The sequence below is a fragment of the Oncorhynchus gorbuscha genome, unplaced genomic scaffold, assembly GCF_021184085.1.
Source record: "Oncorhynchus gorbuscha isolate QuinsamMale2020 ecotype Even-year unplaced genomic scaffold, OgorEven_v1.0 Un_scaffold_2513, whole genome shotgun sequence".
NCBI lineage: Eukaryota > Metazoa > Chordata > Actinopteri > Salmoniformes > Salmonidae > Oncorhynchus > Oncorhynchus gorbuscha.
This window is the reverse complement of record NW_025747005.1, coordinates 47,467-75,083: the sequence shown is the minus strand read 5'-3', so window position 1 is coordinate 75,083 and position 27,617 is coordinate 47,467. Positions and strand designations below refer to the sequence as shown.

Genomic DNA, 27,617 nt, shown 5'->3' with positions numbered 1-27,617 from the left:
CTGGGTAAAATATTTGATTTCAAGATGACAAAACAATTACAATCTGAGACCTATTGATCTGAAGTCTGTTGCACTTCCACCTCTGTTAGGAACTGTCTGACAGAGAAAAACCATTGAATGAGGGACATTTTGGACTGAGTAACATAACCAAAAAGCAGCACTCCCTCTCTCAAGATACACTTAGAAAGCACTTGATTTCAAGGGGTGCCAGGAATTGAATGTGAGAAATTGTCTAATAAGGGACATTTTTCACTGAGTAAAATATTCTAAAAAAAGAGTCTACTCTCAAAATACTCTTTGAAAGAACTTGATTTTAAGGGGTCATCAGGATTTAATCCTGGAACCTCTTGATCTGCAGTCAAATGCTCTACCACTGAGCTATACCCCCTCTACTAGAAATTGTCTAAAGGTGGAAAAATTGTCTAATAAGGGACATTATGGCTGGAGATCAACATAAAACTGATAAAGAAAACCTTCTCTCTGAAAACATACCTAGGTAAAATATTTGATTTCAAGATGACAAAAAATTACAATCTGAGACCTATTGATCTGAAGTCTGTTGCACTTCCACCTCTGTTAGGAACTGTCTGACAGAGAAAAACCATTGAATGAGGGACATTTTGGACTGAGTAACATAACCAAAAAGCAGCACTCCCTCTCTCAAGATACACTTAGAAAGCACTTGATTTCAAGGGGGTGCCAGGAATTGAACGTGAGAAATTGTCTAATAAGGGATTTTTTTCACTGAGTAAAATATTCTAAAAAAAGAGTCTACTCTCAAAATACTCTTTGAAAGAACTTGATTTTAAGGGGGCATCAGGATTTGAACCTGGGACCTCTTGATCTGCAGTCAAATGCTCTACCACTGAGCTATACCCCCTCTACCAGAAAATATCTAAAGGTGGAAAAAAAATATAATAAGGGACATTATAGCAGGAGATCAACAAAAACTGATAAAGAAAACCTTCTCTCTGAAAACATACCTAGGTAAAATATTTGATTTCAAGATGACAAAACAATTACAATCTGAGACCTATTGATCTGAAGTCTGTTGCACTTCCACCTCTGTTAGGAACTGTCTGACAGAGAAAAACCATTGAATGAGGGACATTTTGGACTGAGTAACATAACCAAAAAGCAGCACTCCCTCTCTCAAGATACACTTAGAAAGCACTTGATTTCAAGGGGTGCCAGGAATTGAATGTGAGAAATTGTCTAATAAGGGACATTTTTCACTGAGTAAAATATTCTAAAAAAGAGTCTACTCTCAAAATACTCTTTGAAAGAACTTGATTTTAAGGGGCATCAGGATTTAATCCTGGAACCTCTTGATCTGCAGTCAAATGCTCTACCACTGAGCTATACCCCTCTGCTAGAAACTGTCTAAAGGTGGAAAAATTGTCTAATAAGGGAAATTATAGCTGGAGATCAACAAAAACTGATAAAGAAAACCTTCTCTCTGAAAACATACCTAGGTAAAATATTTGATTTCAAGATGACAAAAAATTACAATCTGAGACCTATTGATCTGAAGTCTGTTGCACTTCCACCTCTGTTAGGAACTGTCTGACAGAGAAAAACCATTGAATGAGGGACATTTTGGACTGAGTAACATAACCAAAAAAGCAGCACTCCCTCTCTCAAGATACACTTAGAAAGCACTTGATTTCAAGGGGTGCCAGGAATTGAACGTGAGAAATTGTCTAATAAGGGACATTTTTCACTGAGTAAAATATTCTAAAAAAAGAGTCTACTCTCAAAATACTCTTTGAAAGAACTTGATTTTAAGGGGGCATCAGGATTTGAACCTGGGACCTCTTGATCTGCAGTCAAATGCTCTACCACTGAGCTATACCCCCTCTACCAGAAAATATCTAAAGGTGGAAAAAAATATAATAAGGGACATTATAGCAGGAGATCAACAAAAACTGATAAAGAAAACCTTCTCTCTGAAAACATACCTAGGTAAAATATTTGATTTCAAGATGACAAAACAATTACAATCTGAGACCTATTGATCTGAAGTCTGTTGCACTTCCACCTCTGTTAGGAACTGTCTGACAGAGAAAAACCATTGAATGAGGGACATTTTGGACTGAGTAACACAACCAAAAAAGCAGCACTCCCTCTCTCAAGATACACTTAGAAAGCACTTGATTTCAAGGGGGTGCCAGGAATTGAATGTGAGAAATTGTCTAATAAGGGACATTTTTCACTGAGTAAAATATTCTAAAAAAAGAGTCTACTCTCAAAATACTCTTTGAAAGAACTTGATTTTAAGGGGGCATCAGGATTTAATCCTGGAACCTCTTGATCTGCAGTCAAATGCTCTACCACTGAGCTATACCCCCTCTGCTAGAAACTGTCTAAAGGTGGAAAAATTGTCTAATAAGGGACATTATAGCTGGAGATCAACAAAAACTGATAAAGAAAACCTTCTCTCTGAAAACATACCTAGGTAAAATATTTGATTTCAAGATGACAAAAAATTACAATCTGAGACCTATTGATCTGAAGTCTGTTGCACTTCCACCTCTGTTAGGAACTGTCTGACAGAGAAAAACCATTGAATGAGGGACATTTTGGACTGAGTAACATAACCAAAAAAGCAGCACTCCCTCTCTCAAGATACACTTAGAAAGCACTTGATTTCAAGGGGTGCCAGGAATTGAACGTGAGAAATTGTCTAATAAGGGATTTTTTCACTGAGTAAAATATTCTAAAAAAGAGTCTACTCTCAAAATACTCTTTGAAAGAACTTGATTTTAAGGGGGCATCAGGATTTGAACCTGGGACCTCTTGATCTGCAGTCAAATGCTCTACCACTGAGCTATACCCCTCTACCAGAAAATATCTAAAGGTGGAAAAAAATATAATAAGGGACATTATAGCAGGAGATCAACAAAAACTGATAAAGAAAACCTTCTCTCTGAAAACATACCTAGGTAAAATATTTGATTTCAAGATGACAAAACAATTACAATCTGAGACCTATTGATCTGAAGTCTGTTGCACTTCCACCTCTGTTAGGAACTGTCTGACAGAGAAAAACCATTGAATGAGGGACATTTTGGACTGAGTAACACAACCAAAAAGCAGCACTCCCTCTCTCAAGATACACTTAGAAAGCACTTGATTTCAAGGGGTGCCAGGAATTGAATGTGAGAAATTGTCTAATAAGGGACATTTTTCACTGAGTAAAATATTCTAAAAAAGAGTCTACTCTCAAAATACTCTTTGAAAGAACTTGATTTTAAGGGGGCATCAGGATTTAATCCTGGAACCTCTTGATCTGCAGTCAAATGCTCTACCACTGAGCTATACCCCTCTGCTAGAAACTGTCTAAAGGTGGAAAAATTGTCTAATAAGGGAAATTATAGCTGGAGATCAACAAAAACTGATAAAGAACACCTTCTCTCTGAAAACATACCTAGGTAAAATATTTGATTTCAAGATGACAAAAAATTACAATCTGAGACCTATTGATCTGAAGTCTGTTGCACTTCCACCTCTGTTAGGAACTGTCTGACAGAGAAAAACCATTGAATGAGGGACATTTTGGACTGAGTAACATAACCAAAAAAGCAGCACTCCCTCTCTCAAGATACACTTAGAAAGCACTTGATTTCAAGGGGGTGCCAGGAATTGAACGTGAGAAATTGTCTAATAAGGGACATTTTTCACTGAGTAAAATATTCTAAAAAAGAGTCCTCTACTCTCAAAATACTCTTTGAAAGCACTTGATTTTAAGGGGGCATCAGGATTTAATCCTGGAACCTCTTGATCTGCAGTCAAATGCTCTACCACTGAGCTATACCCCCTCTACTAGAAACTGTCTAAAGGTGGAAAAATTGTCTAATAAGGGACATTATGGCTGGAGATCAACATAAAACTGATAAAGAAAACCTTCTCTCTGAAAACATACCTAGGTAAAATATTTGATTTCAAGATGACAAAAAATTACAATCTGAGACCTATTGATCTGAAGTCTGTTGCACTTCCACCTCTGTTAGGAACTGTCTGACAGAGAAAAACCATTGAATGAGGGACATTTTGGACTGAGTAACATAACCAAAAAAGCAGCACTCCCTCTCTCAAGATACACTTAGAAAGCACTTGATTTCAAGGGGGTGCCAGGAATTGAACGTGAGAAATTGTCTAATAAGGGATTTTTTCACTGAGTAAAATATTCTAAAAAAAGAGTCTACTCTCAAAATACTCTTTGAAAGAACTTGATTTTAAGGGGGCATCAGGATTTGAACCTGGGACCTCTTGATCTGCAGTCAAATGCTCTACCACTGAGCTATACCCCCTCTACCAGAAAATATCTAAAGGTGGAAAAAAAATATAATAAGGGACATTATAGCAGGAGATCAACAAAAACTGATAAAGAAAACCTTCTCTCTGAAAACATACCTAGGTAAAATATTTGATTTCAAGATGACAAAACAATTACAATCTGAGACCTATTGATCTGAAGTCTGTTGCACTTCCACCTCTGTTAGGAACTGTCTGACAGAGAAAAACCATTGAATGAGGGACATTTTGGACTGAGTAACACAACCAAAAAAGCAGCACTCCCTCTCTCAAGATACACTTAGAAAGCACTTGATTTCAAGGGGGTGCCAGGAATTGAATGTGAGAAATTGTCTAATAAGGGACATTTTTCACTGAGTAAAATATTCTAAAAAAAGAGTCTACTCTCAAAATACTCTTTGAAAGAACTTGATTTTAAGGGGGCATCAGGATTTAATCCTGGAACCTCTTGATCTGCAGTCAAATGCTCTACCACTGAGCTATACCCCCTCTGCTAGAAACTGTCTAAAGGTGGAAAAATTGTCTAATAAGGGAAATTATAGCTGGAGATCAACAAAAACTGATAAAGAACACCTTCTCTCTGAAAACATACCTAGGTAAAATATTTGATTTCAAGATGACAAAAAATTACAATCTGAGACCTATTGATCTGAAGTCTGTTGCACTTCCACCTCTGTTAGGAACTGTCTGACAGAGAAAAACCATTGAATGAGGGACATTTTGGACTGAGTAACATAACCAAAAAAGCAGCACTCCCTCTCTCAAGATACACTTAGAAAGCACTTGATTTCAAGGGGGTGCCAGGAATTGAACGTGAGAAATTGTCTAATAAGGGACATTTTTCACTGAGTAAAATATTCTAAAAAAAGAGTCTACTCTCAAAATACTCTTTGAAAGAACTTGATTTTAAGGGGGCATCAGGATTTGAACCTGGGACCTCTTGATCTGCAGTCAAATGCTCTACCACTGAGCTATACCCCCTCTACCAGAAAAAAATCTAAAGGTGGAAAAAATTATAATAAGGGACATTATAGCAGGAGATCAACAAAAACTGATAAAGAAAACCTTCTCTCTGAAAACATACCTAGGTAAAATATTTGATTTCAAGATGACAAAACAATTACAATCTGAGACCTATTGATCTGAAGTCTGTTGCACTTCCACCTCTGTTAGGAACTGTCTGACAGAGAAAAACCATTGAATGAGGGACATTTTGGACTGAGTAACACAACCAAAAAAGCAGCACTCCCTCTCTCAAGATACACTTAGAAAGCACTTGATTTCAAGGGGTGCCAGGAATTGAATGTGAGAAATTGTCTAATAAGGGACATTTTTCACTGAGTAAAATATTCTAAAAAAAGAGTCTACTCTCAAAATACTCTTTGAAAGAACTTGATTTTAAGGGGGCATCAGGATTTAATCCTGGAACCTCTTGATCTGCAGTCAAATGCTCTACCACTGAGCTATACCCCTCTGCTAGAAACTGTCTAAAGGTGGAAAAATTGTCTAATAAGGGAATTATAGCTGGAGATCAACAAAAACTGATAAAGAAAACCTTCTCTCTGAAAACATACCTAGGTAAAATATTTGATTTCAAGATGACAAAAAATTACAATCTGAGACCTATTGATCTGAAGTCTGTTGCACTTCCACCTCTGTTAGGAACTGTCTGACAGAGAAAAACCATTGAATGAGGGACATTTTGGACTGAGTAACATAACCAAAAAAGCAGCACTCCCTCTCTCAAGATACACTTAGAAAGCACTTGATTTCAAGGGGGTGCCAGGAATTGAATGTGAGAAATTGTCTAATAAGGGACATTTTTCACTGAGTAAAATATTCTAAAAAAAGAGTCTACTCTCAAAATACTCTTTGAAAGAACTTGATTTTAAGGGGGCATCAGGATTTGAACCTGGGACCTCTTGATCTGCAGTCAAATGCTCTACCACTGAGCTATACCCCCTCTACCAGAAAATATCTAAAGGTGGAAAAAAAATATAATAAGGGACATTATAGCAGGAGATCAACAAAAACTGATAAAGAAAACCTTCTCTCTGAAAACATACCTAGGTAAAATATTTGATTTCAAGATGACAAAACAATTACAATCTGAGACCTATTGATCTGAAGTCTGTTGCACTTCCACCTCTGTTAGGAACTGTCTGACAGAGAAAAACCATTGAATGAGGGACATTTTGGACTGAGTAACACAACCAAAAAAGCAGCACTCCCTCTCTCAAGATACACTTAGAAAGCACTTGATTTCAAGGGGTGCCAGGAATTGAATGTGAGAAATTGTCTAATAAGGGACATTTTTCACTGAGTAAAATATTCTAAAAAAAGAGTCTACTCTCAAAATACTCTTTGAAAGAACTTGATTTTAAGGGGGCATCAGGATTTAATCCTGGAACCTCTTGATCTGCAGTCAAATGCTCTACCACTGAGCTATACCCCTCTGCTAGAAACTGTCTAAAGGTGGAAAAATTGTCTAATAAGGGAAATTATAGCTGGAGATCAACAAAAACTGATAAAGAACACCTTCTCTCTGAAAACATACCTAGGTAAAATATTTGATTTCAAGATGACAAAAAATTACAATCTGAGACCTATTGATCTGAAGTCTGTTGCACTTCCACCTCTGTTAGGAACTGTCTGACAGAGAAAAACCATTGAATGAGGGACATTTTGGACTGAGTAACATAACCAAAAAAGCAGCACTCCCTCTCTCAAGATACACTTAGAAAGCACTTGATTTCAAGGGGTGCCAGGAATTGAACGTGAGAAATTGTCTAATAAGGGACATTTTTCACTGAGTAAAATATTCTAAAAAAAGAGTCTACTCTCAAAATACTCTTTGAAAGAACTTGATTTTAAGGGGGCATCAGGATTTGAACCTGGGACCTCTTGATCTGCAGTCAAATGCTCTACCACTGAGCTATACCCCCTCTGCCAGAAAATATCTAAAGGTGGAAAAAAAATATAATAAGGGACATTATAGCAGGAGATCAACAAAAACTGATAAAGAAAACCTTCTCTCTGAAAACATACCTAGGTAAAATATTTGATTTCAAGATGACAAAACAATTACAATCTGAGACCTATTGATCTGAAGTCTGTTGCACTTCCACCTCTGTTAGGAACTGTCTGACAGAGAAAAACCATTGAATGAGGGACATTTTGGACTGAGTAACATAACCAAAAAAGCAGCACTCCCTCTCTCAAGATACACTTAGAAAGCACTTGATTTCAAGGGGGTGCCAGGAATTGAATGTGAGAAATTGTCTAATAAGGGACATTTTTCACTGAGTAAAATATTCTAAAAAAAGAGTCTACTCTCAAAATACTCTTTGAAAGAACTTGATTTTAAGGGGGCATCAGGATTTAATCCTGGAACCTCTTGATCTGCAGTCAAATGCTCTACCACTGAGCTATACCCCCTCTGCTAGAAACTGTCTAAAGGTGGAAAAATTGTCTAATAAGGGAAATTATAGCTGGAGATCAACAAAAACTGATAAAGAACACCTTCTCTCTGAAAACATACCTAGGTAAAATATTTGATTTCAAGATGACAAAAAATTACAATCTGAGACCTATTGATCTGAAGTCTGTTGCACTTCCACCTCTGTTAGGAACTGTCTGACAGAGAAAAACCATTGAATGAGGGACATTTTGGACTGAGTAACATAACCAAAAAAGCAGCACTCCCTCTCTCAAGATACACTTAGAAAGCACTTGATTTCAAGGGGTGCCAGGAATTGAATGTGAGAAATTGTCTAATAAGGGACATTTTTCACTGAGTAAAATATTCTAAAAAAGAGTCTACTCTCAAAATACTCTTTGAAAGAACTTGATTTTAAGGGGGCATCAGGATTTGAACCTGGGACCTCTTGATCTGCAGTCAAATGCTCTACCACTGAGCTATACCCCTCTGCTAGAAACTGTCTAAAGGTGGAAAAAAATCTAATAAGGGAAATTATAGCTGGAGATCAACAAAAACTGATAAAGAAAACCTTCTCTCTGAAAACATACCTAGGTAAAATATTTGATTTCAAGATGACAAAAAATTACAATCTGAGACCTATTGATCTGAAGTCTGTTGCACTTCCACCTCTGTTAGGAACTGTCTGACAGAGAAAAACCATTGAATGAGGGACATTTTGGACTGAGTAACATAACCAAAAAAGCAGCACTCCCTCTCTCAAGATACACTTAGAAAGCACTTGATTTCAAGGGGGTGCCAGGAATTGAATGTGAGAAATTGTCTAATAAGGGACATTTTTCACTGAGTAAAATATTCTAAAAAAAGAGTCTACTCTCAAAATACTCTTTGAAAGAACTTGATTTTAAGGGGGCATCAGGATTTGAACCTGGGACCTCTTGATCTGCAGTCAAATGCTCTACCACTGAGCTATACCCCTCTGCCAGAAACTATCTAAAGGTGGAAAAAAAAATATAATAAGGGACATTATAGCAGGAGATCAACAAAAACTGATAAAGAAAACCTTCTCTCTGAAAACATACCTAGGTAAAATATTTGATTTCAAGATGACAAAAAAATTACAATCTGAGACCTATTGATCTGAAGTCTGTTGCACTTCCACCTCTGTTAGGAACTGTCTGACAGAGAAAAACCATTGAATGAGGGACATTTTGGACTGAGTAACATAACCAAAAAAGCAGCACTCCCTCTCTCAAGATACACTTAGAAAGCACTTGATTTCAAGGGGTGCCAGGAATTGAATGTGAGAAATTGTCTAATAAGGGACATTTTTCACTGAGTAAAATATTCTAAAAAAAGAGTCTACTCTCAAAATACTCTTTGAAAGAACTTGATTTTAAGGGGGCATCAGGATTTAATCCTGGAACCTCTTGATCTGCAGTCAAATGCTCTACCACTGAGCTATACCCCTCTGCTAGAAACTGTCTAAAGGTGGAAAAATTGTCTAATAAGGGAAATTATAGCTGGAGATCAACAAAAACTGATAAAGAACACCTTCTCTCTGAAAACATACCTAGGTAAAATATTTGATTTCAAGATGACAAAAAATTACAATCTGAGACCTATTGATCTGAAGTCTGTTGCACTTCCACCTCTGTTAGGAACTGTCTGACAGAGAAAAACCATTGAATGAGGGACATTTTGGACTGAGTAACATAACCAAAAAAGCAGCACTCCCTCTCTCAAGATACACTTAGAAAGCACTTGATTTCAAGGGGTGCCAGGAATTGAACGTGAGAAATTGTCTAATAAGGGACATTTTTCACTGAGTAAAATATTCTAAAAAAAGAGTCTACTCTCAAAATACTCTTTGAAAGAACTTGATTTTAAGGGGGCATCAGGATTTGAACCTGGGACCTCTTGATCTGCAGTCAAATGCTCTACCACTGAGCTATACCCCCTCTGCCAGAAAATATCTAAAGGTGGAAAAAATATATAATAAGGGACATTATAGCAGGAGATCAACAAAAACTGATAAAGAAAACCTTCTCTCTGAAAACATACCTAGGTAAAATATTTGATTTCAAGATGACAAAACAATTACAATCTGAGACCTTTGATCTGAAGTCTGTTGCACTTCCACCTCTGTTAGGAACTGTCTGACAGAGAAAAACCATTGAATGAGGGACATTTTGGACTGAGTAACACAACCAAAAAAGCAGCACTCCCTCTCTCAAGATACACTTAGAAAGCACTTGATTTCAAGGGGGTGCCAGGAATTGAATGTGAGAAATTGTCTAATAAGGGACATTTTTCACTGAGTAAAATATTCTAAAAAAAGAGTCTACTCTCAAAATACTCTTTGAAAGAACTTGATTTTAAGGGGGCATCAGGATTTAATCCTGGAACCTCTTGATCTGCAGTCAAATGCTCTACCACTGAGCTATACCCCGTCTGCTAGAAACTGTCTAAAGGTGGAAAAATTGTCTAATAAGGGAAATTATAGCTGGAGATCAACAAAAACTGATAAAGAACACCTTCTCTCTGAAAACATACCTAGGTAAAATATTTGATTTCAAGATGACAAAAAATTACAATCTGAGACCTATTGATCTGAAGTCTGTTGCACTTCCACCTCTGTTAGGAACTGTCTGACAGAGAAAAACCATTGAATGAGGGACATTTTGGACTGAGTAACATAACCAAAAAAGCAGCACTCCCTCTCTCAAGATACACTTAGAAAGCACTTGATTTCAAGGGGGTGCCAGGAATTGAATGTGAGAAATTGTCTAATAAGGGACATTTTTCACTGAGTAAAATATTCTAAAAAAAGAGTCTACTCTCAAAATACTCTTTGAAAGAACTTGATTTTAAGGGGGCATCAGGATTTGAACCTGGGACCTCTTGATCTGCAGTCAAATGCTCTACCACTGAGCTATACCCCCTCTGCCAGAAACTATCTAAAGGTGGAAAAAATATAATAAGGGACATTATAGCAGGAGATCAACAAAAACTGATAAAGAAAACCTTCTCTCTGAAAACATACCTAGGTAAAATATTTGATTTCAAGATGACAAAAAATTACAATCTGAGACCTATTGATCTGAAGTCTGTTGCACTTCCACCTCTGTTAGGGTCTGACAGAGAAAAACCATTGAATGAGGGACATTTTGGACTGAGTAACATAACCAAAAAAGCAGCACTCCCTCTCTCAAGATACACTTAGAAAGCACTTGATTTCAAGGGGTGCCAGGAATTGAATGTGAGAAATTGTCTAATAAGGGACATTTTTCACTGAGTAAAATATTCTAAAAAAAGAGTCTACTCTCAAAATACTCTTTGAAAGAACTTGATTTTAAGGGGGCATCAGGATTTAATCCTGGAACCTCTTGATCTGCAGTCAAATGCTCTACCACTGAGCTATACCCCCTCTGCTAGAAACTGTCTAAAGGTGGAAAAATTGTCTAATAAGGGAAATTATAGCTGGAGATCAACAAAAACTGATAAAGAACACCTTCTCTCTGAAAACATACCTAGGTAAAATATTTGATTTCAAGATGACAAAAAATTACAATCTGAGACCTATTGATCTGAAGTCTGTTGCACTTCCACCTCTGTTAGGAACTGTCTGACAGAGAAAAACCATTGAATGAGGGACATTTTGGACTGAGTAACATAACCAAAAAAGCAGCACTCCCTCTCTCAAGATACACTTAGAAAGCACTTGATTTCAAGGGGTGCCAGGAATTGAATGTGAGAAATTGTCTAATAAGGGACATTTTTCACTGAGTAAAATATTCTAAAAAAGAGTCTACTCTCAAAATACTCTTTGAAAGAACTTGATTTTAAGGGGGCATCAGGATTTGAACCTGGGACCTCTTGATCTGCAGTCAAATGCTCTACCACTGAGCTATACCCCTCTGCCAGAAACTATCTAAAGGTGGAAAAAATTATAATAAGGGACATTATAGCAGGAGATCAACAAAAACTGATAAAGAAAACCTTCTCTCTGAAAACATACCTAGGTAAAATATTTGATTTCAAGATGACAAAACAATTACAATCTGAGACCTATTGATCTGAAGTCTGTTGCACTTCCACCTCTGTTAGGAACTGTCTGACAGAGAAAAACCATTGAATGAGGGACATTTTGGACTGAGTAACACAACCAAAAAAGCAGCACTCCCTCTCTCAAGATACACTTAGAAAGCACTTGATTTCAAGGGGTGCCAGGAATTGAATGTGAGAAATTGTCTAATAAGGGACATTTTTCACTGAGTAAAATATTCTAAAAAAAGAGTCTACTCTCAAAATACTCTTTGAAAGAACTTGATTTTAAGGGGGCATCAGGATTTAATCCTGGAACCTCTTGATCTGCAGTCAAATGCTCTACCACTGAGCTATACCCCGTCTGCTAGAAACTGTCTAAAGGTGGAAAAATTGTCTAATAAGGGAAATTATAGCTGGAGATCAACAAAAACTGATAAAGAACACCTTCTCTCTGAAAACATACCTAGGTAAAATATTTGATTTCAAGATGACAAAAAATTACAATCTGAGACCTATTGATCTGAAGTCTGTTGCACTTCCACCTCTGTTAGGAACTGTCTACAGAGAAAAACCATTGAATGAGGGACATTTTGGACTGAGTAACATAACCAAAAAAGCAGCACTCCCTCTCTCAAGATACACTTAGAAAGCACTTGATTTCAAGGGGGTGCCAGGAATTGAATGTGAGAAATTGTCTAATAAGGGACATTTTTCACTGAGTAAAATATTCTAAAAAAAGAGTCTACTCTCAAAATACTCTTTGAAAGAACTTGATTTTAAGGGGGCATCAGGATTTGAACCTGGGACCTCTTGATCTGCAGTCAAATGCTCTACCACTGAGCTATACCCCCTCTACCAGAAAAAATCTAAAGGTGGAAAAAATTATAATAAGGGACATTATAGCAGGAGATCAACAAAAACTGATAAAGAAAACCTTCTCTCTGAAAACATACCTAGGTAAAATATTTGATTTCAAGATGACAAAACAATTACAATCTGAGACCTATTGATCTGAAGTCTGTTGCACTTCCACCTCTGTTAGGAACTGTCTGACAGAGAAAACCATTGAATGAGGGACATTTTGGACTGAGTAACACAACCAAAAAGCAGCACTCCCTCTCTCAAGATACACTTAGAAAGCACTTGATTTCAAGGGGTGCCAGGAATTGAATGTGAGAAATTGTCTAATAAGGGACATTTTTCACTGAGTAAAATATTCTAAAAAAAGAGTCTACTCTCAAAATACTCTTTGAAAGAACTTGATTTTAAGGGGGCATCAGGATTTAATCCTGGAACCTCTTGATCTGCAGTCAAATGCTCTACCACTGAGCTATACCCCTCTGCTAGAAACTGTCTAAAGGTGGAAAAATTGTCTAATAAGGGAAATTATAGCTGGAGATCAACAAAAACTGATAAAGAACACCTTCTCTCTGAAAACATACCTAGGTAAAATATTTGATTTCAAGATGACAAAAAATTACAATCTGAGACCTATTGATCTGAAGTCTGTTGCACTTCCACCTCTGTTAGGAACTGTCTGACAGAGAAAAACCATTGAATGAGGGACATTTTGGACTGAGTAACATAACCAAAAGCAGCACTCCCTCTCTCAAGATACACTTAGAAAGCACTTGATTTCAAGGGGGTGCCAGGAATTGAACGTGAGAAATTGTCTAATAAGGGATTTTTTCACTGAGTAAAATATTCTAAAAAAGAGTCCTCTACTCTCAAAATACTCTTTGAAAGCACTTCATTTTAAGGGGGCATCAGGATTTGAACCTGGGACCTCTTGATCTGCAGTCAAATGCTCTACCACTGAGCTATACCCCTCTACCAGAAAAAATCTAAAGGTGGAAAAAATTATAATAAGGGACATTATAGCAGGAGATCAACAAAAACTGATAAAGAAAACCTTCTCTCTGAAAACATACCTAGGTAAAATATTTGATTTCAAGATGACAAAACAATTACAATCTGAGACCTATTGATCTGAAGTCTGTTGCACTTCCACCTCTGTTAGGAACTGTCTGACAGAGAAAAACCATTGAATGAGGGACATTTTGGACTGAGTAACATAACCAAAAAAGCAGCACTCCCTCTCTCAAGATACACTTAGAAAGCACTTGATTTCAAGGGGTGCCAGGAATTGAATGTGAGAAATTGTCTAATAAGGGACATTTTTCACTGAGTAAAATATTCTAAAAAAAGAGTCTACTCTCAAAATACTCTTTGAAAGAACTTGATTTTAAGGGGGCATCAGGATTTGAACCTGGGACCTCTTGATCTGCAGTCAAATGCTCTACCACTGAGCTATACCCCCTCTGCTAGAAACTGTCTAAAGGTGGAAAAAATGTCTAATAAGGGAAATTATAGCTGGAGATCAACAAAAACTGATAAAGAACACCTTCTCTCTGAAAACATACCTAGGTAAAATATTTGATTTCAAGATGACAAAAAATTACAATCTGAGACCTATTGATCTGAAGTCTGTTGCACTTCCACCTCTGTTAGGAACTGTCTGACAGAGAAAAACCATTGAATGAGGGACATTTTGGACTGAGTAACATAACCAAAAAAGCAGCACTCCCTCTCTCAAGATACACTTAGAAAGCACTTGATTTCAAGGGGTGCCAGGAATTGAATGTGAGAAATTGTCTAATAAGGGACATTTTTCACTGAGTAAAATATTCTAAAAAAAGAGTCTACTCTCAAAATACTCTTTGAAAGAACTTGATTTTAAGGGGGCATCAGGATTTAATCCTGGAACCTCTTGATCTGCAGTCAAATGCTCTACCACTGAGCTATACCCCTCTGCTAGAAACTGTCTAAAGGTGGAAAAATTGTCTAATAAGGGAAATTATAGCTGGAGATCAACAAAAACTGATAAAGAACACCTTCTCTCTGAAAACATACCTAGGTAAAATATTTGATTTCAAGATGACAAAAAATTACAATCTGAGACCTATTGATCTGAAGTCTGTTGCACTTCCACCTCTGTTAGGAACTGTCTGACAGAGAAAAACCATTGAATGAGGGACATTTTGGACTGAGTAACATAACCAAAAAAGCAGCACTCCCTCTCTCAAGATACACTTAGAAAGCACTTGATTTCAAGGGGTGCCAGGAATTGAACGTGAGAAATTGTCTAATAAGGGACATTTTTCACTGAGTAAAATATTCTAAAAAAAGAGTCCTACTCTCAAAATACTCTTTGAAAGCACTTGATTTTAAGGGGGCATCAGGATTTGAACCTGGGACCTCTTGATCTGCAGTCAAATGCTCTACCACTGAGCTATACCCCCTCTACCAGAAAAAATCTAAAGGTGGAAAAAATTATAATAAGGGACATTATAGCAGGAGATCAACAAAAACTGATAAAGAAAACCTTCTCTCTGAAAACATACCTAGGTAAAATATTTGATTTCAAGATGACAAAACAATTACAATCTGAGACCTATTGATCTGAAGTCTGTTGCACTTCCACCTCTGTTAGGAACTGTCTGACAGAGAAAAACCATTGAATGAGGGACATTTTGGACTGAGTAACATAACCAAAAAAGCAGCACTCCCTCTCTCAAGATACACTTAGAAAGCACTTGATTTCAAGGGGGTGCCAGGAATTGAATGTGAGAAATTGTCTAATAAGGGACATTTTTCACTGAGTAAAATATTCTAAAAAAAGAGTCTACTCTCAAAATACTCTTTGAAAGAACTTGATTTTAAGGGGGCATCAGGATTTAATCCTGGAACCTCTTGATCTGCAGTCAAATGCTCTACCACTGAGCTATACCCCCTCTGCTAGAAACTGTCTAAAGGTGGAAAAATTGTCTAATAAGGGAAATTATAGCTGGAGATCAACAAAAACTGATAAAGAACACCTTCTCTCTGAAAACATACCTAGGTAAAATATTTGATTTCAAGATGACAAAAAATTACAATCTGAGACCTATTGATCTGAAGTCTGTTGCACTTCCACCTCTGTTAGGAACTGTCTGACAGAGAAAAACCATTGAATGAGGGACATTTTGGACTGAGTAACATAACCAAAAAAGCAGCACCTCTCTCAAGATACACTTAGAAAGCACTTGATTTCAAGGGGTGCCAGGAATTGAATGTGAGAAATTGTCTAATAAGGGACATTTTTCACTGAGTAAAATATTCTAAAAAAGAGTCTACTCTCAAAATACTCTTTGAAAGAACTTGATTTTAAGGGGGCATCAGGATTTGAACCTGGGACCTCTTGATCTGCAGTCAAATGCTCTACCACTGAGCTATACCCCTCTGCCAGAAACTATCTAAAGGTGGAAAAAAATTATAATAAGGGACATTATAGCAGGAGATCAACAAAAACTGATAAAGAAAACCTTCTCTCTGAAAACATACCTAGGTAAAATATTTGATTTCAAGATGACAAAACAATTACAATCTGAGACCTATTGATCTGAAGTCTGTTGCACTTCCACCTCTGTTAGGAACTGTCTGACAGAGAAAAACCATTGAATGAGGGACATTTTGGACTGAGTAACATAACCAAAAAAGCAGCACTCCCTCTCTCAAGATACACTTAGAAAGCACTTGATTTCAAGGGGTGCCAGGAATTGAATGTGAGAAATTGTCTAATAAGGGACATTTTTCACTGAGTAAAATATTCTAAAAAAAGAGTCTACTCTCAAAATACTCTTTGAAAGAACTTGATTTTAAGGGGTCATCAGGATTTAATCCTGGAACCTCTTGATCTGCAGTCAAATGCTCTACCACTGAGCTATACCCCTCTGCTAGAAACTGTCTAAAGGTGGAAAAATTGTCTAATAAGGGAAATTATAGCTGGAGATCAACAAAAACTGATAAAGAACACCTTCTCTCTGAAAACATACCTAGGTAAAATATTTGATTTCAAGATGACAAAAAAATTACAATCTGAGACCTATTGATCTGAAGTCTGTTGCACTTCCACCTCTGTTAGGAACTGTCTGACAGAGAAAAACCATGGAATGAGGGACATTTTGGACTGAGTAACATAACCAAAAAAGCAGCACTCCCTCTCTCAAGATACACTAGAAAGCACTTGATTTCAAGGGGTGCCAGGAATTGAATGTGAGAAATTGTCTAATAAGGGACATTTTTTTCACTGAGTAAAATATTCTAAAAAAGAGTCCTCTACTCTCAAAATACTCTTTGAAAGCACTTGATTTTAAGGGGGCATCAGGATTTGAACCTGGGACCTCTTGATCTGCAGTCAAATGCTCTACCACTGAGCTATACCCCCTCTGCCAGAAACTATCTAAAGGTGGAAAAAAATATAATAAGGGACATTATAGCAGGAGATCAACAAAAACTGATAAAGAAAACCTTCTCTCTGAAAACATACCTAGGTAAAATATTTGATTTCAAGATGACAAAACAATTACAATCTGAGACCTATTGATCTGAAGTCTGTTGCACTTCCACCTCTGTTAGGAACTGTCTGACAGAGAAAAACCATTGAATGAGGGACATTTTGGACTGAGTAACATAACCAAAAAAGCAGCACTCCCTCTCTCAAGATACACTTAGAAAGCACTTGATTTCAAGGGGGTGCCAGGAATTGAATGTGAGAAATTGTCTAATAAGGGACATTTTTCACTGAGTAAAATATTCTAAAAAAAGAGTCTACTCTCAAAATACTCTTTGAAAGAACTTGATTTTAAGGGGGCATCAGGATTTAACCTGGAACCTCTTGATCTGCAGTCAAATGCTCTACCACTGAGCTATACCCCTCTGCTAGAAACTGTCTAAAGGTGGAAAAATTGTCTAATAAGGGAAATTATAGCTGGAGATCAACAAAAACTGATAAAGAACACCTTCTCTCTGAAAACATACCTAGGTAAAATATTTGATTTCAAGATGACAAAAAATTACAATCTGAGACCTATTGATCTGAAGTCTGTTGCACTTCCACCTCTGTTAGGAACTGTCTGACAGAGAAAAACCATTGAATGAGGGACATTTTGGACTGAGTAACATAACCAAAAAAGCAGCACTCCCTCTCTCAAGATACACTTAGAAAGCACTTGATTTCAAGGGGTGCCAGGAATTGAATGTGAGAAATTGTCTAATAAGGGACATTTTTCACTGAGTAAAATATTCTAAAAAAAGAGTCTACTCTCAAAATACTCTTTGAAAGAACTTGATTTTAAGGGGGCATCAGGATTTAATCCTGGAACCTCTTGATCTGCAGTCAAATGCTCTACCACTGAGCTATACCCCGTCTGCTAGAAACTGTCTAAAGGTGGAAAAATTGTCTAATAAGGGAAATTATAGCTGGAGATCAACAAAAACTGATAAAGAACACCTTCTCTCTGAAAACATACCTAGGTAAAATATTTGATTTCAAGATGACAAAAAATTACAATCTGAGACCTATTGATCTGAAGTCTGTTGCACTTCCACCTCTGTTAGGAACTGTCTGACAGAGAAAAACCATTGAATGAGGGACATTTTGGACTGAGTAACATAACCAAAAAAGCAGCACTCCCTCTCTCAAGATACACTTAGAAAGCACTTGATTTCAAGGGGGTGCCAGGAATTGAATGTGAGAAATTGTCTAATAAGGGACATTTTTCACTGAGTAAAATATTCTAAAAAAAGAGTCTACTCTCAAAATACTCTTTGAAAGAACTTGATTTTAAGGGGGCATCAGGATTTGAACCTGGGACCTCTTGATCTGCAGTCAAATGCTCTACCACTGAGCTATACCTCCTCTGCTAGAAATAATCTAAAGGTGGAAAAAAATATATAATAAGGGACATTATAGCAGGAGATCAACAAAAACTGATAAAGAAAACCTTCTCTCTGAAAACATACCTAGGTAAAATATTTGATTTCAAGATGACAAAACAATTACAATCTGAGACCTATTGATCTGAAGTCTGTTGCACTTCCACCTCTGTTAGGAACTGTCTGACAGAGAAAAACCATTGAATGAGGGACATTTTGGACTGAGTAACATAACCAAAAAAGCAGCACTCCCTCTCTCAAGATACACTTAGAAAGCACTTGATTTCAAGGGGTGCCAGGAATTGAATGTGAGAAATTGTCTAATAAGGGACATTTTTCACTGAGTAAAATATTCTAAAAAAGAGTCTACTCTCAAAATACTCTTTGAAAGAACTTGATTTTAAGGGGGCATCAGGATTTAATCCTGGAACCTCTTGATCTGCAGTCAAATGCTCTACCACTGAGCTATACCCCTCTGCTAGAAACTGTCTAAAGGTGGAAAAATTGTCTAATAAGGGAAATTATAGCTGGAGATCAACAAAAACTGATAAAGAACACCTTCTCTCTGAAAACATACCTAGGTAAAATATTTGATTTCAAGATGACAAAAAATTACAATCTGAGACCTATTGATCTGAAGTCTGTTGCACTTCCACCTCTGTTAGGAACTGTCTGACAGAGAAAAACCATTGAATGAGGGACATTTTGGACTGAGTAACATAACCAAAAAAGCAGCACTCCCTCTCTCAAGATACACTTAGAAAGCACTTGATTTCAAGGGGTGCCAGGAATTGAATGTGAGAAATTGTCTAATAAGGGACATTTTTCACTGAGTAAAATATTCTAAAAAAAGAGTCTACTCTCAAAATACTCTTTGAAAGAACTTGATTTTAAGGGGGCATCAGGATTTGAACCTGGGACCTCTTGATCTGCAGTCAAATGCTCTACCACTGAGCTATACCCCCTCTGCCAGAAACTATCTAAAGGTGGAAAAAATATATAATAAGGGACATTATAGCAGGAGATCAACAAAAACTGATAAAGAAAACCTTCTCTCTGAAAACATACCTAGGTAAAATATTTGATTTCAAGATGACAAAACAATTACAATCTGAGACCTATTGATCTGAAGTCTGTTGCACTTCCACCTCTGTTAGGAACTGTCTGACAGAGAAAAACCATTGAATGAGGGACATTTTGGACTGAGTAACATAACCAAAAAAGCAGCACTCCCTCTCTCAAGATACACTTAGAAAGCACTTGATTTCAAGGGGTGCCAGGAATTGAATGTGAAAATTGAGAAATTGTCTAATAAGGGACATTTTTCACTGAGTAAAATATTCTAAAAAAGAGTCTACTCTCAAAATACTCTTTGAAAGAACTTGATTTTAAGGGGGCATCAGGATTTAATCCTGGACCTCTTGATCTGCAGTCAAATGCTCTACCACTGAGCTATACCCCCTCTGCTAGAAACTGTCTAAAGGTGGAAAAATTGTCTAATAAGGGAAATTATAGCTGGAGATCAACAAAAACTGATAAAGAACACCTTCTCTCTGAAAACATACCTAGGTAAAATATTTGATTTCAAGATGACAAAAAATTACAATCTGAGACCTATTGATCTGAAGTCTGTTGCACTTCCACCTCTGTTAGGAACTGTCTGACAGAGAAAAACCATTGAATGAGGGACATTTTGGACTGAGTAACATAACCAAAAAGCAGCACTCCCTCTCTCAAGATACACTTAGAAAGCACTTGATTTCAAGGGGGTGCCAGGAATTGAATGTGAGAAATTGTCTAATAAGGGACATTTTTCACTGAGTAAAATATTCTAAAAAAAGAGTCTACTCTCAAAATACTCTTTGAAAGAACTTGATTTTAAGGGGGCATCAGGATTTGAACCTGGGACCTCTTGATCTGCAGTCAAATGCTCTACCACTGAGCTATACCCCCTCTGCCAGAAACTATCTAAAGGTGGAAAAAATATATAATAAGGGACATTATAGCAGGAGATCAACAAAAACTGATAAAGAAAACCTTCTCTCTGAAAACATACCTAGGTAAAATATTTGATTTCAAGATGACAAAACAATTACAATCTGAGACCTATTGATCTGAAGTCTGTTGCACTTCCACCTCTGTTAGGAACTGTCTGACAGAGAAAAACCATTGAATGAGGGACATTTTGGACTGAGTAACATAACCAAAAAAGCAGCACTCCCTCTCTCAAGATACACTTAGAAAGCACTTGATTTCAAGGGGGTGCCAGGAATTGAATGTGAGAAATTGTCTAATAAGGGACATTTTTCACTGAGTAAAATATTCTAAAAAAAGAGTCTACTCTCAAAATACTCTTTGAAAGAACTTGATTTTAAGGGGGCATCAGGATTTGAACCTGGGACCTCTTGATCTGCAGTCAAATGCTCTACCACTGAGCTATACCCCCTCTGCTAGAAACTGTCTAAAGGTGGAAAAATTGTCTAATAAGGGAAATTATAGCTGGAGATCAACAAAAACTGATAAAGAACACCTTCTCTCTGAAAACATACCTAGGTAAAATATTTGATTTCAAGATGACAAAAAATTACAATCTGAGACCTATTGATCTGAAGTCTGTTGCACTTCCACCTCTGTTAGGAACTGTCTGACAGAGAAAAACCATTGAATGAGGGACATTTTGGACTGAGTAACATAACCAAAAAAGCAGCACTCCCTCTCTCAAGATACACTTAGAAAGCACTTGATTTCAAGGGGTGCCAGGAATTGAATGTGAGAAATTGTCTAATAAGGGACATTTTTCACTGAGTAAAATATTCTAAAAAAGAGTCTACTCTCAAAATACTCTTTGAAAGAACTTGATTTTAAGGGGGCATCAGGATTTGAACCTGGGACCTCTTGATCTGCAGTCAAATGCTCTACCACTGAGCTATACCCCTCTGCCAGAAACTATCTAAAGGTGGAAAAAAATTATAATAAGGGACATTATAGCAGGAGATCAACAAAAACTGATAAAGAAAACCTTCTCTCTGAAAACATACCTAGGTAAAATATTTGATTTCAAGATGACAAAACAATTACAATCTGAGACCTATTGATCTGAAGTCTGTTGCACTTCCACCTCTGTTAGGAACTGTCTGACAGAGAAAAACCATTGAATGAGGGACATTTTGGACTGAGTAACATAACCAAAAAAGCAGCACTCCCTCTCTCAAGATACACTTAGAAAGCACTTGATTTCAAGGGGTGCCAGGAATTGAATGTGAGAAATTGTCTAATAAGGGACATTTTTCACTGAGTAAAATATTCTAAAAGAGTCTACTCTCAAAATACTCTTTGAAAGAACTTGATTTTAAGGGGGCATCAGGATTTAATCCTGGAACCTCTTGATCTGCAGTCAAATGCTCTACCACTGAGCTATACCCCCTCTGCTAGAAACTGTCTAAAGGTGGAAAAATTGTCTAATAAGGGAAATTATAGCTGGAGATCAACAAAAACTGATAAAGAACACCTTCTCTCTGAAAACATACCTAGGTAAAATATTTGATTTCAAGATGACAAAAAAATTACAATCTGAGACCTATTGATCTGAAGTCTGTTGCACTTCCACCTCTGTTAGGAACTGTCTGACAGAGAAAAACCATTGAATGAGGGACATTTTGGACTGAGTAACATAACCAAAAAAGCAGCACTCCCTCTCTCAAGATACACTTAGAAAGCACTTGATTTCAAGGGGTGCCAGGAATTGAATGTGAGAAATTGTCTAATAAGGGACATTTTTCACTGAGTAAAATATTCTAAAAAAAGAGTCTACTCTCAAAATACTCTTTGAAAGAACTTGATTTTAAGGGGGCATCAGGATTTGAACCTGGGACCTCTTGATCTGCAGTCAAATGCTCTACCACTGAGCTATACCCCTCTGCCAGAAAAATCTAAAGGTGGAAAAAATATATAATAAGGGACATTATAGCAGGAGATCAACAAAAACTGATAAAGAAAACCTTCTCTCTGAAAACATACCTAGGTAAAATATTTGATTTCAAGATGACAAAACAATTACAATCTGAGACCTATTGATCTGAAGTCTGTTGCACTTCCACCTCTGTTAGGAACTGTCTGACAGAGAAAAACCATTGAATGAGGGACATTTTGGACTGAGTAACATAACCAAAAAAGCAGCACTCCCTCTCTCAAGATACACTTAGAAAGCACTTGATTTCAAGGGGGTGCCAGGAATTGAATGTGAGAAATTGTCTAATAAGGGACATTTTTCACTGAGTAAAATATTCTAAAAAAGAGTCTCTACTCAAAATACTCTTTGAAAGAACTTGATTTTAAGGGGGCATCAGGATTTAATCCTGGAACCTCTTGATCTGCAGTCAAATGCTCTACCACTGAGCTATACCCCTCTGCTAGAAACTGTCTAAAGGTGGAAAAATTGTCTAATAAGGGAAATTATAGCTGGAGATCAACAAAAACTGATAAAGAACACCTTCTCTCTGAAAACATACCTAGGTAAAATATTTGATTTCAAGATGACAAAAAATTACAATCTGAGACCTATTGATCTGAAGTCTGTTGCACTTCCACCTCTGTTAGGAACTGTCTGACAGAGAAAAACCATTGAATGAGGGACATTTTGGACTGAGTAACATAACCAAAAAAGCAGCACTCCCTCTCTCAAGATACACTTAGAAAGCACTTGATTTCAAGGGGGTGCCAGGAATTGAACGTGAGAAATTGTCTAATAAGGGATTTTTTTCACTGAGTAAAATATTCTAAAAAAGAGTCCTCTACTCTCAAAATACTCTTTGAAAGCACTTGATTTTAAGGGGGCATCAGGATTTGAACCTGGGACCTCTTGATCTGCAGTCAAATGCTCTACCACTGAGCTATACCCCCTCTACCAGAAAAAATCTAAAGGTGGAAAAAATTATAATAAGGGACATTATAGCAGGAGATCAACAAAAACTGATAAAGAAAACCTTCTCTCTGAAAACATACCTAGGTAAAATATTTGATTTCAAGATGACAAAACAATTACAATCTGAGACCTATTGATCTGAAGTCTGTTGCACTTCCACCTCTGTTAGGAACTGTCTGACAGAGAAAAACCATTGAATGAGGGACATTTTGGACTGAGTAACACAACCAAAAAAGCAGCACTCCCTCTCTCAAGATACACTTAGAAAGCACTTGATTTCAAGGGGGTGCCAGGAATTGAATGTGAGAAATTGTCTAATAAGGGACATTTTTCACTGAGTAAAATATTCTAAAAAAAGAGTCTACTCTCAAAATACTCTTTGAGAACTTGATTTTAAGGGGGCATCAGGATTTAAACCTGGAACCTCTTGATCTGCAGTCAAATGCTCTACCACTGAGCTATACCCCCTCTGCTAGAAACTGTCTAAAGGTGGAAAAATTGTCTAATAAGGGAAATTATAGCTGGAGATCAACAAAAACTGATAAAGAACACCTTCTCTCTGAAAACATACCTAGGTAAAATATTTGATTTCAAGATGACAAAAAATTACAATCTGAGACCTATTGATCTGAAGTCTGTTGCACTTCCACCTCTGTTAGGAACTGTCTGACAGAGAAAAACCATTGAATGAGGGACATTTTGGACTGAGTAACATAACCAAAAAAGCAGCACTCCCTCTCTCAAGATACACTTAGAAAGCACTTGATTTCAAGGGGTGCCAGGAATTGAATGTGAGAAATTGTCTAATAAGGGATTTTTTTCACTGAGTAAAATATTCTAAAAAAGAGTCTACTCTCAAAATACTCTTTGAAAGAATGATTTTAAGGGGGCATCAGGATTTGAACCTGGGACCTCTTGATCTGCAGTCAAATGCTCTACCACTGAGCTATACCCCTCTACCAGAAAAAATCTAAAGGTGGAAAAAATTATAATAAGGGACATTATAGCAGGAGATCAACAAAAACTGATAAAGAAAACCTTCTCTCTGAAAACATACCTAGGTAAAATATTTGATTTCAAGATGACAAAACAATTACAATCTGAGACCTATTGATCTGAAGTCTGTTGCACTTCCACCTCTGTTAGGAACTGTCTGACAGAGAAAAACCATTGAATGAGGGACATTTTGGACTGAGTAACACAACCAAAAAAGCAGCACTCCCTCTCTCAAGATACACTTAGAAAGCACTTGATTTCAAGGGGTGCCAGGAATTGAATGTGAGAAATTGTCTAATAAGGGACATTTTTCACTGAGTAAAATATTCTAAAAAAAGAGTCTACTCTCAAAATACTCTTTGAAAGAACTTGATTTTAAGGGGGCATCAGGATTTAATCCTGGAACCTCTTGATCTGCAGTCAAATGCTCTACCACTGAGCTATACCCCCTCTGCTAGAAACTGTCTAAAGGTGGAAAAATTGTCTAATAAGGGAAATTATAGCTGGAGATCAACAAAAACTGATAAAGAACACCTTCTCTCTGAAAACATACCTAGGTAAAATATTTGATTTCAAGATGACAAAAAAATTACAATCTGAGACCTATTGATCTGAAGTCTGTTGCACTTCCACCTCTGTTAGGAACTGTCTGACAGAGAAAAACCATTGAATGAGGGACATTTTGGACTGAGTAACATAACCAAAAAAGCAGCACTCCCTCTCTCAAGATACACTTAGAAAGCACTTGATTTCAAGGGGTGCCAGGAATTGAATGTGAGAAATTGTCTAATAAGGGACATTTTTCACTGAGTAAAATATTCTAAAAAAAGAGTCTACTCTCAAAATACTCTTTGAAAGAACTTGATTTTAAGGGGGCATCAGGATTTGAACCTGGGACCTCTTGATCTGCAGTCAAATGCTCTACCACTGAGCTATACCCCCTCTACCAGAAAAATCTAAAGGTGGAAAAAATTATAATAAGGGACATTATAGCAGGAGATCAACAAAAACTGATAAAGAAAACCTTCTCTCTGAAAACATACCTAGGTAAAATATTTGATTTCAAGATGACAAAACAATTACAATCTGAGACCTATTGATCTGAAGTCTGTTGCACTTCCACCTCTGTTAGGAACTGTCTGACAGAGAAAAACCATTGAATGAGGGACATTTTGGACTGAGTAACATAACCAAAAAAGCAGCACTCCCTCTCTCAAGATACACTTAGAAAGCACTTGATTTCAAGGGGTGCCAGGAATTGAATGTGAGAAATTGTCTAATAAGGGACATTTTTCACTGAGTAAAATATTCTAAAAAAGAGTCTACTCTCAAAATACTCTTTGAAAGAACTTGATTTTAAGGGGGCATCAGGATTTGAATCCTGGGACCTCTTGATCTGCAGTCAAATGCTCTACCACTGAGCTATACCCCTCTGCTAGAAACTGTCTAAAGGTGGAAAAATTGTCTAATAAGGGAAATTATAGCTGGAGATCAACAAAAACTGATAAAGAACACCTTCTCTCTGAAAACATACCTAGGTAAAATATTTGATTTCAAGATGACAAAAAATTACAATCTGAGACCTATTGATCTGAAGTCTGTTGCACTTCCACCTCTGTTAGGAACTGTCTGACAGAGAAAAACCATTGAATGAGGGACATTTTGGACTGAGTAACATAACCAAAAAAGCAGCACTCCCTCTCTCAAGATACACTTAGAAAGCACTTGATTTCAAGGGGTGCCAGGAATTGAATGTGAGAAATTGTCTAATAAGGGACATTTTTTTCACTGAGTAAAATATTCTAAAAAAGAGTCCTACTCTCAAAATACTCTTTGAAAGAACTTGATTTTAAGGGGGCATCAGGATTTGAACCTGGGACCTCTTGATCTGCAGTCAAATGCTCTACCACTGAGCTATACCCCCTCTACCAGAAAAATCTAAAGGTGGAAAAAATTATAATAAGGGACATTATAGCAGGAGATCAACAAAAACTGATAAAGAAAACCTTCTCTCTGAAAACATACCTAGGTAAAATATTTGATTTCAAGATGACAAAACAATTACAATCTGAGACCTATTGATCTGAAGTCTGTTGCACTTCCACCTCTGTTAGGAACTGTCTGACAGAGAAAAACCATTGAATGAGGGACATTTTGGACTGAGTAACACAACCAAAAAAGCAGCACTCCCTCTCTCAAGATACACTTAGAAAGCACTTGATTTCAAGGGGGTGCCAGGAATTGAATGTGAGAAATTGTCTAATAAGGGACATTTTTCACTGAGTAAAATATTCTAAAAAAAGAGTCTACTCTCAAAATACTCTTTGAAAGAACTTGATTTTAAGGGGGCATCAGGATTTAATCCTGGAACCTCTTGATCTGCAGTCAAATGCTCTACCACTGAGCTATACCCCCTCTGCTAGAAACTGTCTAAAGGTGGAAAAATTGTCTAATAAGGGAAATTATAGCTGGAGATCAACAAAAACTGATAAAGAACACCTTCTCTCTGAAAACATACCTAGGTAAAATATTTGATTTCAAGATGACAAAAAAATTACAATCTGAGACCTATTGATCTGAAGTCTGTTGCACTTCCACCTCTGTTAGGAACTGTCTGACAGAGAAAAACCATTGAATGAGGGACATTTTGGACTGAGTAACATAACCAAAAAAGCAGCACTCCCTCTCTCAAGATACACTTAGAAAGCACTTGATTTCAAGGGGGTGCCAGGAATTGAATGTGAGAAATTGTCTAATAAGGGATTTTTTTCACTGAGTAAAATATTCTAAAAAAGAGTCCTCTACTCTCAAAATACTCTTTGAAAGCACTTGATTTTAAGGGGGCATCAGGATTTGAACCTGGGACCTCTTGATCTGCAGTCAAATGCTCTACCACTGAGCTATACCCCCTCTACCAGAAAAAATCTAAAGGTGGAAAAAAATATATAATAAGGGACATTATAGCAGGAGATCAACAAAAACTGATAAAGAAAACCTTCTCTCTGAAAACATACCTAGGTAAAATATTTGATTTCAAGATGACAAAACAATTACAATCTGAGACCTATTGATCTGAAGTCTGTTGCACTTCCACCTCTGTTAGGAACTGTCTGACAGAGAAAAACCATTGAATGAGGG

The 27,617-nt window shown here is 37.0% G+C and overlaps 51 non-coding genes across 51 annotated transcripts; all 51 read right to left on the bottom strand.

The window, feature by feature from the left end:
- Positions 1–316: 316 nt before the first annotated feature.
- Positions 317–388, bottom strand: trnac-gca. The gene has a single exon. It is a non-coding gene; the product is annotated as a tRNA-Cys (tRNA).
- A 420-nt stretch (positions 389–808) lies between these two features.
- Positions 809–880, bottom strand: trnac-gca. Its single transcript has one exon. It is a non-coding gene; the product is annotated as a tRNA-Cys (tRNA).
- A 417-nt stretch (positions 881–1,297) lies between these two features.
- Positions 1,298–1,369, bottom strand: trnac-gca. Its single transcript has one exon. It is a non-coding gene; the product is annotated as a tRNA-Cys (tRNA).
- Positions 1,370–1,787: 418 nt separating this feature from the next.
- On the bottom strand, positions 1,788–1,859 carry trnac-gca. Its single transcript has one exon. It is a non-coding gene; the product is annotated as a tRNA-Cys (tRNA).
- A 420-nt stretch (positions 1,860–2,279) lies between these two features.
- Positions 2,280–2,351, bottom strand: trnac-gca. Its single transcript has one exon. It is a non-coding gene; the product is annotated as a tRNA-Cys (tRNA).
- Positions 2,352–2,768: 417 nt separating this feature from the next.
- On the bottom strand, positions 2,769–2,840 carry trnac-gca. The gene has a single exon. It is a non-coding gene; the product is annotated as a tRNA-Cys (tRNA).
- A 416-nt stretch (positions 2,841–3,256) lies between these two features.
- trnac-gca lies at positions 3,257–3,328 on the bottom strand. The gene has a single exon. It is a non-coding gene; the product is annotated as a tRNA-Cys (tRNA).
- A 421-nt stretch (positions 3,329–3,749) lies between these two features.
- On the bottom strand, positions 3,750–3,821 carry trnac-gca. The gene has a single exon. It is a non-coding gene; the product is annotated as a tRNA-Cys (tRNA).
- A 420-nt stretch (positions 3,822–4,241) lies between these two features.
- Positions 4,242–4,313, bottom strand: trnac-gca. The gene has a single exon. It is a non-coding gene; the product is annotated as a tRNA-Cys (tRNA).
- Positions 4,314–4,734: 421 nt separating this feature from the next.
- trnac-gca lies at positions 4,735–4,806 on the bottom strand. Its single transcript has one exon. It is a non-coding gene; the product is annotated as a tRNA-Cys (tRNA).
- Positions 4,807–5,226: 420 nt separating this feature from the next.
- trnac-gca lies at positions 5,227–5,298 on the bottom strand. Its single transcript has one exon. It is a non-coding gene; the product is annotated as a tRNA-Cys (tRNA).
- Positions 5,299–5,718: 420 nt separating this feature from the next.
- trnac-gca lies at positions 5,719–5,790 on the bottom strand. Its single transcript has one exon. It is a non-coding gene; the product is annotated as a tRNA-Cys (tRNA).
- A 418-nt stretch (positions 5,791–6,208) lies between these two features.
- On the bottom strand, positions 6,209–6,280 carry trnac-gca. The gene has a single exon. It is a non-coding gene; the product is annotated as a tRNA-Cys (tRNA).
- Positions 6,281–6,700: 420 nt separating this feature from the next.
- On the bottom strand, positions 6,701–6,772 carry trnac-gca. Its single transcript has one exon. It is a non-coding gene; the product is annotated as a tRNA-Cys (tRNA).
- A 418-nt stretch (positions 6,773–7,190) lies between these two features.
- On the bottom strand, positions 7,191–7,262 carry trnac-gca. The gene has a single exon. It is a non-coding gene; the product is annotated as a tRNA-Cys (tRNA).
- Positions 7,263–7,683: 421 nt separating this feature from the next.
- Positions 7,684–7,755, bottom strand: trnac-gca. The gene has a single exon. It is a non-coding gene; the product is annotated as a tRNA-Cys (tRNA).
- Positions 7,756–8,173: 418 nt separating this feature from the next.
- On the bottom strand, positions 8,174–8,245 carry trnac-gca. Its single transcript has one exon. It is a non-coding gene; the product is annotated as a tRNA-Cys (tRNA).
- Positions 8,246–8,663: 418 nt separating this feature from the next.
- Positions 8,664–8,735, bottom strand: trnac-gca. Its single transcript has one exon. It is a non-coding gene; the product is annotated as a tRNA-Cys (tRNA).
- Positions 8,736–9,155: 420 nt separating this feature from the next.
- Positions 9,156–9,227, bottom strand: trnac-gca. Its single transcript has one exon. It is a non-coding gene; the product is annotated as a tRNA-Cys (tRNA).
- A 418-nt stretch (positions 9,228–9,645) lies between these two features.
- On the bottom strand, positions 9,646–9,717 carry trnac-gca. Its single transcript has one exon. It is a non-coding gene; the product is annotated as a tRNA-Cys (tRNA).
- Positions 9,718–10,629: 912 nt separating this feature from the next.
- On the bottom strand, positions 10,630–10,701 carry trnac-gca. Its single transcript has one exon. It is a non-coding gene; the product is annotated as a tRNA-Cys (tRNA).
- Positions 10,702–11,114: 413 nt separating this feature from the next.
- trnac-gca lies at positions 11,115–11,186 on the bottom strand. Its single transcript has one exon. It is a non-coding gene; the product is annotated as a tRNA-Cys (tRNA).
- Positions 11,187–11,604: 418 nt separating this feature from the next.
- trnac-gca lies at positions 11,605–11,676 on the bottom strand. The gene has a single exon. It is a non-coding gene; the product is annotated as a tRNA-Cys (tRNA).
- A 909-nt stretch (positions 11,677–12,585) lies between these two features.
- Positions 12,586–12,657, bottom strand: trnac-gca. Its single transcript has one exon. It is a non-coding gene; the product is annotated as a tRNA-Cys (tRNA).
- Positions 12,658–13,074: 417 nt separating this feature from the next.
- Positions 13,075–13,146, bottom strand: trnac-gca. The gene has a single exon. It is a non-coding gene; the product is annotated as a tRNA-Cys (tRNA).
- A 418-nt stretch (positions 13,147–13,564) lies between these two features.
- On the bottom strand, positions 13,565–13,636 carry trnac-gca. Its single transcript has one exon. It is a non-coding gene; the product is annotated as a tRNA-Cys (tRNA).
- A 418-nt stretch (positions 13,637–14,054) lies between these two features.
- On the bottom strand, positions 14,055–14,126 carry trnac-gca. Its single transcript has one exon. It is a non-coding gene; the product is annotated as a tRNA-Cys (tRNA).
- A 419-nt stretch (positions 14,127–14,545) lies between these two features.
- trnac-gca lies at positions 14,546–14,617 on the bottom strand. The gene has a single exon. It is a non-coding gene; the product is annotated as a tRNA-Cys (tRNA).
- Positions 14,618–15,036: 419 nt separating this feature from the next.
- Positions 15,037–15,108, bottom strand: trnac-gca. Its single transcript has one exon. It is a non-coding gene; the product is annotated as a tRNA-Cys (tRNA).
- A 420-nt stretch (positions 15,109–15,528) lies between these two features.
- trnac-gca lies at positions 15,529–15,600 on the bottom strand. The gene has a single exon. It is a non-coding gene; the product is annotated as a tRNA-Cys (tRNA).
- Positions 15,601–16,015: 415 nt separating this feature from the next.
- Positions 16,016–16,087, bottom strand: trnac-gca. The gene has a single exon. It is a non-coding gene; the product is annotated as a tRNA-Cys (tRNA).
- Positions 16,088–17,000: 913 nt separating this feature from the next.
- trnac-gca lies at positions 17,001–17,072 on the bottom strand. The gene has a single exon. It is a non-coding gene; the product is annotated as a tRNA-Cys (tRNA).
- A 1,401-nt stretch (positions 17,073–18,473) lies between these two features.
- Positions 18,474–18,545, bottom strand: trnac-gca. Its single transcript has one exon. It is a non-coding gene; the product is annotated as a tRNA-Cys (tRNA).
- A 420-nt stretch (positions 18,546–18,965) lies between these two features.
- On the bottom strand, positions 18,966–19,037 carry trnac-gca. Its single transcript has one exon. It is a non-coding gene; the product is annotated as a tRNA-Cys (tRNA).
- Positions 19,038–19,455: 418 nt separating this feature from the next.
- trnac-gca lies at positions 19,456–19,527 on the bottom strand. Its single transcript has one exon. It is a non-coding gene; the product is annotated as a tRNA-Cys (tRNA).
- Positions 19,528–19,953: 426 nt separating this feature from the next.
- trnac-gca lies at positions 19,954–20,024 on the bottom strand. Its single transcript has one exon. It is a non-coding gene; the product is annotated as a tRNA-Cys (tRNA).
- A 419-nt stretch (positions 20,025–20,443) lies between these two features.
- On the bottom strand, positions 20,444–20,515 carry trnac-gca. The gene has a single exon. It is a non-coding gene; the product is annotated as a tRNA-Cys (tRNA).
- Positions 20,516–20,936: 421 nt separating this feature from the next.
- Positions 20,937–21,008, bottom strand: trnac-gca. The gene has a single exon. It is a non-coding gene; the product is annotated as a tRNA-Cys (tRNA).
- A 418-nt stretch (positions 21,009–21,426) lies between these two features.
- Positions 21,427–21,498, bottom strand: trnac-gca. The gene has a single exon. It is a non-coding gene; the product is annotated as a tRNA-Cys (tRNA).
- Positions 21,499–21,914: 416 nt separating this feature from the next.
- On the bottom strand, positions 21,915–21,986 carry trnac-gca. The gene has a single exon. It is a non-coding gene; the product is annotated as a tRNA-Cys (tRNA).
- Positions 21,987–22,406: 420 nt separating this feature from the next.
- trnac-gca lies at positions 22,407–22,478 on the bottom strand. Its single transcript has one exon. It is a non-coding gene; the product is annotated as a tRNA-Cys (tRNA).
- A 418-nt stretch (positions 22,479–22,896) lies between these two features.
- On the bottom strand, positions 22,897–22,968 carry trnac-gca. The gene has a single exon. It is a non-coding gene; the product is annotated as a tRNA-Cys (tRNA).
- A 421-nt stretch (positions 22,969–23,389) lies between these two features.
- Positions 23,390–23,461, bottom strand: trnac-gca. Its single transcript has one exon. It is a non-coding gene; the product is annotated as a tRNA-Cys (tRNA).
- Positions 23,462–23,879: 418 nt separating this feature from the next.
- Positions 23,880–23,951, bottom strand: trnac-gca. Its single transcript has one exon. It is a non-coding gene; the product is annotated as a tRNA-Cys (tRNA).
- Positions 23,952–24,367: 416 nt separating this feature from the next.
- trnac-gca lies at positions 24,368–24,439 on the bottom strand. Its single transcript has one exon. It is a non-coding gene; the product is annotated as a tRNA-Cys (tRNA).
- Positions 24,440–24,857: 418 nt separating this feature from the next.
- On the bottom strand, positions 24,858–24,929 carry trnac-gca. The gene has a single exon. It is a non-coding gene; the product is annotated as a tRNA-Cys (tRNA).
- Positions 24,930–25,349: 420 nt separating this feature from the next.
- Positions 25,350–25,421, bottom strand: trnac-gca. Its single transcript has one exon. It is a non-coding gene; the product is annotated as a tRNA-Cys (tRNA).
- A 417-nt stretch (positions 25,422–25,838) lies between these two features.
- trnac-gca lies at positions 25,839–25,911 on the bottom strand. The gene has a single exon. It is a non-coding gene; the product is annotated as a tRNA-Cys (tRNA).
- A 420-nt stretch (positions 25,912–26,331) lies between these two features.
- trnac-gca lies at positions 26,332–26,403 on the bottom strand. Its single transcript has one exon. It is a non-coding gene; the product is annotated as a tRNA-Cys (tRNA).
- Positions 26,404–26,822: 419 nt separating this feature from the next.
- trnac-gca lies at positions 26,823–26,894 on the bottom strand. The gene has a single exon. It is a non-coding gene; the product is annotated as a tRNA-Cys (tRNA).
- Positions 26,895–27,317: 423 nt separating this feature from the next.
- trnac-gca lies at positions 27,318–27,389 on the bottom strand. Its single transcript has one exon. It is a non-coding gene; the product is annotated as a tRNA-Cys (tRNA).
- Positions 27,390–27,617: the final 228 nt, after the last annotated feature.